Genomic DNA, 10,741 nt, shown 5'->3' with positions numbered 1-10,741 from the left:
AAAAAAAAAAAAAAAATGTTAAATTATCAATTCATCAAGATCATCATATATCAAAAATCACATTCAAAGACTACAAACGTCAAGACATCCGATTCATCCATTTCAATGCCAAGGAAAATAATAATCCACGAAACGCTCACTTAAATTAATCACGTAATTCGTTCCAACTACCTTGCACGAGAGTATTTCTTTCCACGAGAGTTTATGTCATTCGAAAACGGGAAAAAGAGCCGTATCCCGTAAAGGAATTATGATGTCATCCCGACGGGTCGCCGGGTCTAAGGTCTTCGACACACGCGCGTGACGAGCGCCAACGATTATCATCCCGTCGTCGCTATTCCATGGCGGCCAAGGTTCACGTAACCGCGATTAATTACCTTCCTTCGTCATTCCTTTTTATAAACGAGATCGCTAACAATATCGAGTAAATTAATCGTCCAGCGTCGCATGAAAAATTCCACGAACGTGGCAGAATTACTCTTGAGAGTAATCCCAAGATATCGAGCCTTTTATTCCTCGTAATACGGCCTTAATCGTTCTTATAAAACATCACGCGACGCATCGAGTTTTTAATGAAGCGGCGATCGTGTCATCCGTCGGGTCGTCACGGGTCGAAGGTGTCCCGACGTACGTGCTTTTCAATTAACCTTCTCTGGCCTATCGACGGATCCGATCGCATCCTCGCTCGAACAATCGTGCTCGTAGTGATACTTTCGCTCGTGGGATGATTCTCCGGCGTACACCGTCAATGGATCGTAGTATTTTCTACGTCAGTCAACCGCGTCATAGAGCCATCGACGTTTTTATCCGCTCCTCGCCACCCACCCGCTCTCCGTTGTTATTCCAACGGAGGCTCGCACAGAAGGCTCGGCCGTTACTTAATCCTCTACCGTACTTTGGATGTAATTTCAGCAACAAAATAAAATTGTCACGATTTTTAGACGGGATTAACGGTTGTTATTCCTGTCTCCATTAGAGTCGTTAAAAGGCCGAGGTACATCATGCGACAATAAAGGGATCCGGGTTAACAGGAGTTTCTTTCAACCGACGAGGATTAACCAAACAAAAGGCTCGTTCACTCGCTGGTAATTCTATGATCCGTCTGAATGAAGACATAGAAATACTTGGCGGTAATTAAAATTACGTTCCAATACGGGAAAGATGCGAAGAGATGCGCTGGGTGGAGGTTCTCTTCTCGGTTCGATACGAAGTTTCCACGAGGCAACGGTACTTGACAACCTTGAACCAATTATGCACGCGAATTATTTCGCAAGCGGTCGCTCAGCCTAGCATTTCGCCTCGCTGGTTTTTCAGCTCCTCGATTCTTCGTAAATTTCTGTAACCGCTTCTTATTTCATTCGAACCTCGACGATATTTTTTTTTTACAATTGATGGAGCCGGCTAACTTCGAGATTCGCGCGCATGCGAGGAGAAAAGTTATAGAATGATTCGCGGAAGTGCAAAATCTGATTAGGGAATGAACCAACTGAGATTCTAAGAATGTAAAAAAAAAGGAGGAATATTAAAGTAAAATAAGCGGTTAAACTGGTCAGCACACGACAATTAACCTGCAACAATCGGTCTATCTAAATCTGGAAAGACCTCTTTAAACTGGTATAACCTTTCTTTCTTCTCACGCTTATATTTCGCACGATCAAATGAAAAAGCCTCATTTGCATCATTTCAATATTAAAAATTAAGAAACAAAATTGATTGATTTTCGATCAACCAAAAAGATTATCGAGATTAATTTTAATTATTTTTAAAAACAATTCCATCCATTTGGAATCCATCTTCGATTCATCCTTAATGGTTTAATAGCTCCCTTTTCGTTCCAATTTCGATGTCCACCACTTGTTGCTTCCTCCTTTGAATCTCCTCGTCTCCGCATCCGACACCTGACGTATATAACCGCGTTAAACACACATCGTTCCTGTCATAACCGATATTTGGTTAACTGTACAGGATCGTGATCCTCACAAGTGATCCTTAATTGCTACGAGTATCGCGATCTCTTCGTATTCTTCCATCTTTTTTCTACCACTTTATTCAAAGAAACGAGTGAAGCCGATGGTCGAGCAACAAGAGACACGCGAATAGTCTCTCTCCGCGAGATGACGCGATTTACTTAATTACGAGGAACACCGTTAACACCGTGGTACCGTTCGTCAACTTTCAATGTCGACCAACGCGTGTCCTGCCCTCAGCAAAATTTACGAGGCACGCTTAGAATTTCCTTGCTCCTTCTCATCCTGTCTCTGAAGTCGAGCTGCCTGTGTCTCGATCCTGATACAGTTAGATTTAAGTGTCTCCCGGTTCGGATATACAAAAGAAATCTCCTCTTGTGCGAGTCGAGTCGAAGAAAAAGAAGAACGTTTCGAACTTTCCGCTCTTTCAAAGAAACGCTTCAGCGCGATAACGCCTCGAATGGAAGCTGTTAACCTTAATCTGGCTAATCTTAACAGCGCATACGTGGTACATCCGCAACGTGGACGCGATAATTTTGAGAGATACAGCGAAACGACATGGAGATGAATCGCAAGCGAACTTTCGTTCCGTGATTTTTCTCCGACGTCAAGGACGCGCAACATCTTTGAGACGAGACATCTTCAATTTTTCAACTGTGTTTCCTATACGTAAACGTTTGTAAATAAGATAAGAAAGTGATGAAGTTTATTTCCATCGCGTTCTTCGAATTTTTATATCTTAATTTTCCTGTTATTTATTTGACTTAAAGAATATTGATATTTTAAGAGAAACTTGAATAGCGAATAATTCATCGAGTAAAAACTGTACAACTGAATTGCGATTTATTAAAATAAATTATATTCATAGTAGCATGATGATTCATTTTAAATCATCGATGTATAAATAATGTTACACAACTAAATATATAATACGAATAATATATTATAGAATATATAATTTGTAATCGTTTAGCAAAATGTTTAAATGGAAAGATATATTTTTTAATGTGCCTTTAACTGTACATAAAAGCAAACGAGAACGAAAATTGCATGTCTATTTCCTTCATATACGTACAATAATTATTTATTTAGATGAACTTTAAGCTAGTTAGTAAATAAAATATTGATACATTGCATGATAAATGATTATAATTAAAGCGATACGAAGAAAATATATTATACTGCACGTAAATGATTATAATTAAAATCAGTAAAAAGATACTATATAATCACACTCGTACCTAAATGATGGTCGATATTAAATCAATCAGAAGAACCTATATAATTTTAATAATTGTATAAATAAACAAAATCCAAAACCTATAATTTTAACAAGTGTAATTCTTCCTATTTTCATCTATTCTAAAAAAATCTTTTAACAATATACCGATAATAAGATAACATTAAAAATGATGAAACAGAGGATGTAGTACAGTTAAAGTAATATTTCTATTATCATAAAATTAAAATTAAAAAATTTGCAAATTACACGAATTACCCGTAAATACGAAATAGAAAATAAACTTTATTCAAATGAACTTATTCCATTAGCAACTTTTCGCTAAGCTTGGACGAGTTAATTATCCAATAACGACTAGTTTTATCTCCAACCTGTTACCGCGAAAAGTGTCCCGACCTCCTCTACTAAATTCAAGGTTTTCTCGTTCCTAGAAACGTAATTACACTTTGGAACACCAAGGCGATGCATTAACAACGATCGAAACTCCGAACTAATCATCTATTAAAGTAGAAGAAAATTAATAAAACCGTTTTACTTTTTTCTTTTTTTTTTTCTAACACTGTAGAAAACAGGAATTTTGTAAAAAATCGTAACTCTCCGTATCAAGAATGTTGATCTACGCGTAAATCGCGTTGCGCAACAATCGTAACATCGTTTGTTACGCAACTAGAAATTCACCTTTCGCGTAACTCGTCGTTGACCGTGAAATCGAGAAGAAAATAATAAAGCCGTGATCGATCGCGATCGAGTAAAGGAAGCCGGATGAAAATCAATCGCTGTTTTTTCTCTTCGTTTAACGAGTGTGTGACGTATCCGTTAATTGCACTGGACTTTTATCAAGCTTAGCTGGGAATGAAACGTTTGTTCGTGATCAAAAGAACGAAGCTCGATCGAATAGGATAAAAAGTGTATTGGTGTTCCATTGTACAATTGATTATACGAGTTTCGGTTAAATATTGATTATCGAAAAATAGAATGAGTTATGTTTTCTTAAAATTCATATTTATACGTGTATATTTTTAAATATTGTTTTGAAAATAATAATGAATATGCATTGTTCACCTGGAATGGAAAATAAAATGACAAGATGAATTAAAATTGTTAGAATTTCAAAGTGATTAATAAAAGTAAATGTTTCGTTGTAGATAAATATTATACGCAACTATCAATCGCAACTATTTTAAGATAAGAAATACAATAGGAATGCAGATATAAATACGATTGATGATTCATTGTGTACAACACTTCGCAATGGAAATTCTACTTCCACGCAACAAAATTCCATATTTTATTTTCTTTTCTTATTTTTCTTGAAAATTTTCTCCCTTGTAAAAACAAAAGTATGCCAAGTATTTATCTCTATTCTTCTTCACTACGACCCATAATCTCCATTTATCTCTAAAAACAAATATTTGGTATCTACTAGCCTGGAATCACACAATAATAGATTTTTCATCGGCCAGAGTTATAAATTTCGACCAACGCGACACAGATTCCTGTGGCATGGCATTCGATGGCAAGTCGACGCTTCCCACGAAGAATTCGATCGGACACACCCGTCCCCTCTCCCGCAAAATGCAAGCATCGAGGGTCGATGAGTCGTCTCGTCGTTGACCTAGGCCAACTTGTTTCGAACGGTTGATTAATGAACGTGATTATGCAAAACAGATTGGTATCTCTGTCTCGTCGAACGGAACTTATCTCAGCGACGTATCGCGAGGACATTGCCGCCTCTTAACGCGAATCTTGAAGTATGAACGATTATTATCCCGATGACCAAGGACGTTAGTTTGCAACTATCTCTTTAAGCAAAGATGAGGCGACTTTCGATGAATTTTAATTATTTCGAAGATCGCTGATGATTTTAGAAAATGTTGAAAATAAGTGAAAATCAATAAGTAATGATTTCGTGTAAAATTTATATAATGCTTTTCTTATGCAAAGAAAGGAAAAAAAGAAAAAAGATCATTGAAATAAAAAGAAAGTAAAAATAATTTGCAAAATTGAAAAATTTGTATCGTTGATCTATAATAATACAAAGCAATAAGTGCAAGTAATGAAGCATCAGAAATTTATCTATATGTATGTACAATAGAAAACGACGTGTCACTATCTTATAGAAGATAATCGTGACGTCGCATAGGAATGTGAAGCTTAACGAAAAGAGATTAACAAACCATTTGAATGTTCAATAATGATCTTAGATACTTTAACGAATCTAACAAACCTTGACTATGATATTTTTCAATAGATACCAACTGATTTCTTACCATTGATATCTATTGATTCCTTTGTCTTCGCAATCTTCGCGATCCTATCAACGGATATTTAATCCCGTAATTAGTAAGAAAATATTCACTTCCTATTTCACGTCTCTGTTCTATCAATAATTTCTCTTATCTACGTAAATAAATCTTTTTAACGCGACTTCTCAATTTTAAAAACGATTAGCGGTTTCTAAAGAATCGTGAGAGAGTGTTCGTTTGTAACGATGCATCGAAGTTTCATTATTTTGTCCAAATCTTTTGGTATGGCGACGACACGGGGATAAATTGAGTCGCTTCTTCAGGATGACAATCTCGTTGACGAGTTGTCATTCGACTACTCGTCGTTGGTCTACGAGGATCTGCTTCATCATTGTCACCGGAAGTCGCGTGTCCATGACAGAAACGACTGGATATCTCGATAAATGCAAATAGCCTGTTCAATTTCATGTTTTCACTGATCCTCCCGCGTCTTCGTGCTCCACGATCGGAGTTTATTCTGAAAATATTGGGTCACCAGTGAGCTAAAAGATGGAAATACGAAGGCGTATCGATTGCGTCATCTCCATTGGCTATTCTCGTGCCAAAGAAGAATATGACGAAGAAAATCCGTCGTGGAAGGGTAAGAAGAGTAAAAAGATATTTATCGTGGAACGTGGCTACTCCAAGAGGAACGGTAAATTATCAGAAGAAACGAGAGAACAAGTTAGGAGAGAGTAAATAAGAAAGAACTTGATAAAATTCTCTGGATATTTTTGTTCTCATTGATCTCGACTTATCTTGATATATAATTACAGCTTATTAATTATGAAGTAAGAAATTATTATATGTTATTGATGGAACGATTGAATGACTTGTAATTTATTTCCAAAAATTGTAAAAACGTTCATGCAAAAAAAGTCTATTATACATTTTATACATTCCATCGAAAGAGTATTCAATTTTAATGGAATCTCAAATAAGATTAAATTCTATTTCAAGCAAGAGACATGAAATAGAGACGGTTCAAAGGTTTCTTCTTCGACACCTTCCCCTTCGACACACCCTTCAAAATCATATGATATTACACGATGGTAAACACACGCTTGCGCCCAACTAAATACGAAGTCGACAATCTCGGCGGAAGATCTCGGAGGAAAATCGACGAAGGAGGAGGAAACGAAGGAGCAGGTGAGAAAGAGCGTGGACGAGGAACGAAAGCGCGGGCAGGAACCACGAAAGACAAGGATCAGGAGGAGAGGTCGGGTTTGCGATGGAACGGGAAGAGGCGAACAAGGAAGCCATCGTGGGGAGACCGAGGAAGAAAGAATTGAACAAGAACGGTAAGGAGCAAGGAGTCACACGGTGTTCCATAGGCATAGCGGATCCGGCGTAGCGGTAGATACTTTCAGATAATACTCTCATTTACATAGGTAGGTGCATAAATGAAAAGCAATGCGATGCATCGTGGCGCGCATATGGCGTACGAATTATACATATCTGGGTAAGTGGATGCAAGTATCTTCGTGATGCGAGATTTGCGAGCGTAACGACGATTATTTTCGATATACGTGTTTCGCTAATAAATGCGTTTCTCTAAATAAATTTAAACGAATAATTGCTTACATTGGATTACCTCGTTGACGCGAACGGTTTATATATAGTTGATAAGAAAGTTACTATTCTGCTTAATTAAAATTTTCTAACTGATATTTGCTACGTCTACGTGCATTCAGATTAATCGATTATTTACTTAACCAGGATATCTCGTAGATCTCATAAAGATCATTATAAGAGAGAAATTTAAAAAGAATCGAAGAAATATATGCTATTTCTAAGAATCTTCAAACTTTTCAAATTACGAATTTGATGTTAAAAATTATAATTGATTAAGCAAAATAACAATGATAACAGATTAAAATTCTCCATTGTCGATATCACGATCATCGAAATCATTGCAAAAACGGTAAGTAAACTTTGCTCGCATACCAATATTGTTTTGCTATATTCGAGTTTATATTCAATTTCTTCGACGTTTATACTCAAGTTTTTCTTCGAGGTTGATTATTACCTCCCTGTTTCCTTTCACAAGGGAGTTCAAGACTTGAGACTTGCTTTATTTTCACTGCATATCTCTCGTAACGATTTCCTCCTCTGGGAAGAAGCTTCAATTTTCCATAAAAAGAACAATTATTTCGACGATTTGCATAATTTCACTCGACAGCATCAATGTCTCTTTACCATAATGATAGCCGCGCAACCTTTGATCAAGAAAACGTTATGACTTATCGAACATGCGATTAATTATGTAATTGCAAGCCTCGCGTATATCTTTTGGCTTTCACCGGTTACTGCTGATCAGAAAGTTCGATCTTCGTTTTGTATTCATTGCTTCAAGAAATTGCTTCAAGAAAATCCAGTTTCGTATCTCCGTTATCATATTTTTTTTTTCTCAACGAAGAATAAGAGATCGTTAAAGAAACAGCGGTATTCCTTTCAATTACACGGATGAAGAAGAAAAATTCACGTTATTTAAAATAGATGAGTGTTTGTCGAAATGTATTTTCGTGCAGTAGCTGTGCACTAGCAAACATCCGGTCGATGGACTGTCTAACGACTGAGACAACTAATGACTCGTCTTTTTCTATTCCACGGTAGAACTAATTTCGAACTTGCATCGACGATCGTCAACTTCGATGTTAATTAACGTCATGCCGTGACGAATCTCTGAGAGTTCTGAGAAAATAATAGACTATCGTTCCTTCGCTATTATTCTTCTGATAATTATTTTAACATTTTTTTGTTTTACGATTATAAAAAAAATCTTTTTTAACATTCTTGTTTTTAAATTTAATATTTATAGACTATTTATTAAAATTGCATTAATCTCATTAATATCAATGATGTTTCTGATAAATTTTACCTTGACGGCATTGTTATAAATTAGAGAGTAAAAGCGGTACTGAAGCACAAGTCATTCGGCCGGAGGGTGATCGTTTCACATCTTTAACGCCATTTTCTGAAGACACTCGTGCCCAAAGGATATTTCTTTTACCATTTCCCCAAGAAACTGTCAAGTTTATTGCACTTGTTTCTTCGAAACAATATATAAAGGAATAGATCTGTGGGCAGGGTGGTCTATTGGAAGAAAACAAACCCGTAAAATTTTTTGAGTTTGTATCTCTTAGACTTTAAATCGATACAACAATCATCTATCTATATTTCCATTCCAAAAAATTTCTAAAAACATTCGATTCAATTTTATCTCTGTTTCAATTCTATGGATTACAAATTAGTCATAATTTCAAAATGATTCCACAAAATTGATTCAATTTGGAAGTAACCTCGAGACCTTGGTTCTTGCGGTCGTAGCAACAGATTAGTTTTAAGTATCCAAACGAGCAAGATATAATGAAAATCGTCGTTTTCTTGAAAAGAGAAACAAAGAATACACGAAGGATTTTGCGGGAAGAGTTAACAGTATCGGAAGGATCCTGATGCGACTGGCTGCTGGCGGTCTTACCCACGCTATCATCCGTTCTATTTCTCGAGAAAAGAACGATCGAGCGAATAGCGGCCGTGAAATCGCGATACGGACGTCTTCGTGTCCGTAGAGAATTATTAGAGGACCGTGGGCCCATCGATGGAGTCGCTTTCACAAAACACTCTGTATCATTCTTATTTCGTTCCCTCGTCTTCTTCCTTGATTCCTGTATCGAATCGGTGGCCAGATCGATGAACGTTCGATAATTGATAATTGAATGAATACATCAGGCTAACGCTTGAAACTTCGATCCATCAATTTTTTAATAATTCGAGGAAAATTCATTGGGAAACGAGGACGAATAATTGTAGAATGTAAATTGCATCGAAAATTTTTTTAAATATAATAAGAAAGAAGAAATAACTCGTTCAATAATTATCCTATGTGATAGAAATATTTTATCGTATAAGGTAAAGATTAATTAAAAAGGTATTCGTCACTTTCCCAGAAAGGAAAATTCTCAATTATGTTGCGTAATGGTGTGTGATAACGATGTGGCAATGCGAGGCTCTTGAAAGGTGAACACAACAGAGTGAAAAACGCAAAAGCAATGCCAACACGTTTTTCCTTATACACACGTACGCTGCACACTTTCGTTCCGCAATTTATTCGGAATGCTGTCTCAAGCGCCACTTTGGATGCTTCTTCACGAGAAACATCAATGAAACGTGGAACGTACGAGTCAATTTCCACTCTGGTAATTTCTTTTTTTCGCGTGATTCCTTGTGTGAATTATTATGTGATTCCTTTTAAAGTTTTGCATTCGTTATTTTCGAATAAATAAAGTAAAGTATGTAGTTAGGGTACGAGTTTTCTGAGCACATTTAAAATACAATATGATCTTGGAATGTAATCGAAAGTGAGCACAATTTCTTTTTATTGTCATTATTGTCGTACTTATTGTCTTTCGTGTCCCGTTAATTGTATCACATTGAATATTAGATTAATTGAATAGCTTATTTTTTTCATGGATGTAACTATAATGTCTTAATTATACTCACAAATAGAAACAATATTTAATTATATAGATAAAATAAAATCGTGATCAAATTAATAATAAATGCGTATTATATTCGTATATTAAATTATCCTGAATATCCCAAAGCTGTATAAAAATAATCTTAAGAATCTTAATATACGTATTAATCCGTCAAGATAAAATATATGTCTATTGAATGCATTCCATGAATTGCATACACAAAAAATTTCTAATTCAATCGTGAATATAAGAAATGTTCGTTCCTTTGAAAAACAATAAAACAAAAACGAACAAAAATATTAATATCAAATAAAGACCACAAGATTGATTCCCTATATTTTAAGTCACGCAGTTAATTAAAAATGCTTTCAATATTTCAAAGATAAAAATATGTGAAAATAATTCGACAAGTCCAGCTTCGAAAGAGATTTAAAAATTGTACCTTATCAAGTTTTTCTCCTGCGATCTTCGAGTATCGTAGCCATAATAGCATGCAGAAGATTGGATCGCAACGAGATGCCTTGACTTTCTCTCATTGTAATACTCGCGGCGATTTTTATGGCCACGCGTAATTACTCGATCAACATGGTCGGTTCGAAGGTGTCGAGATCCCGGGCGCTTGATAAAGCATCGTCCACACGAAACTCCACTTGAACAGAAGCGTAGTAAATAGTATTTACTTACTTACTTAGCGAGGGATCGAGAAGAACGAGCATGTGGGTGAAGGCTGCGGCGGAGGGCTCTCCAGGATGTGTCGAAAGTGAAACC

At 36.1% G+C, this 10,741-nt stretch overlaps 1 long non-coding RNA gene across 1 annotated transcript in view; it reads left to right on the top strand.

The window, feature by feature from the left end:
* Nucleotides 1-10,741, top strand: part of LOC102672114 — a 165,077-nt gene that overhangs the window by 151,325 nt on the left and 3,011 nt on the right. The gene's annotated exons all lie outside the window — the stretch shown is intronic.

This window comes from Apis dorsata, unplaced genomic scaffold (assembly GCF_000469605.1).
Source record: "Apis dorsata unplaced genomic scaffold, Apis dorsata 1.3 scaffold_327, whole genome shotgun sequence".
Classification (NCBI taxonomy): domain Eukaryota; kingdom Metazoa; phylum Arthropoda; class Insecta; order Hymenoptera; family Apidae; genus Apis; species Apis dorsata.
Note: the sequence above shows the minus strand (reverse complement) of the source record. Positions and strands in the feature narration are given on the sequence as shown.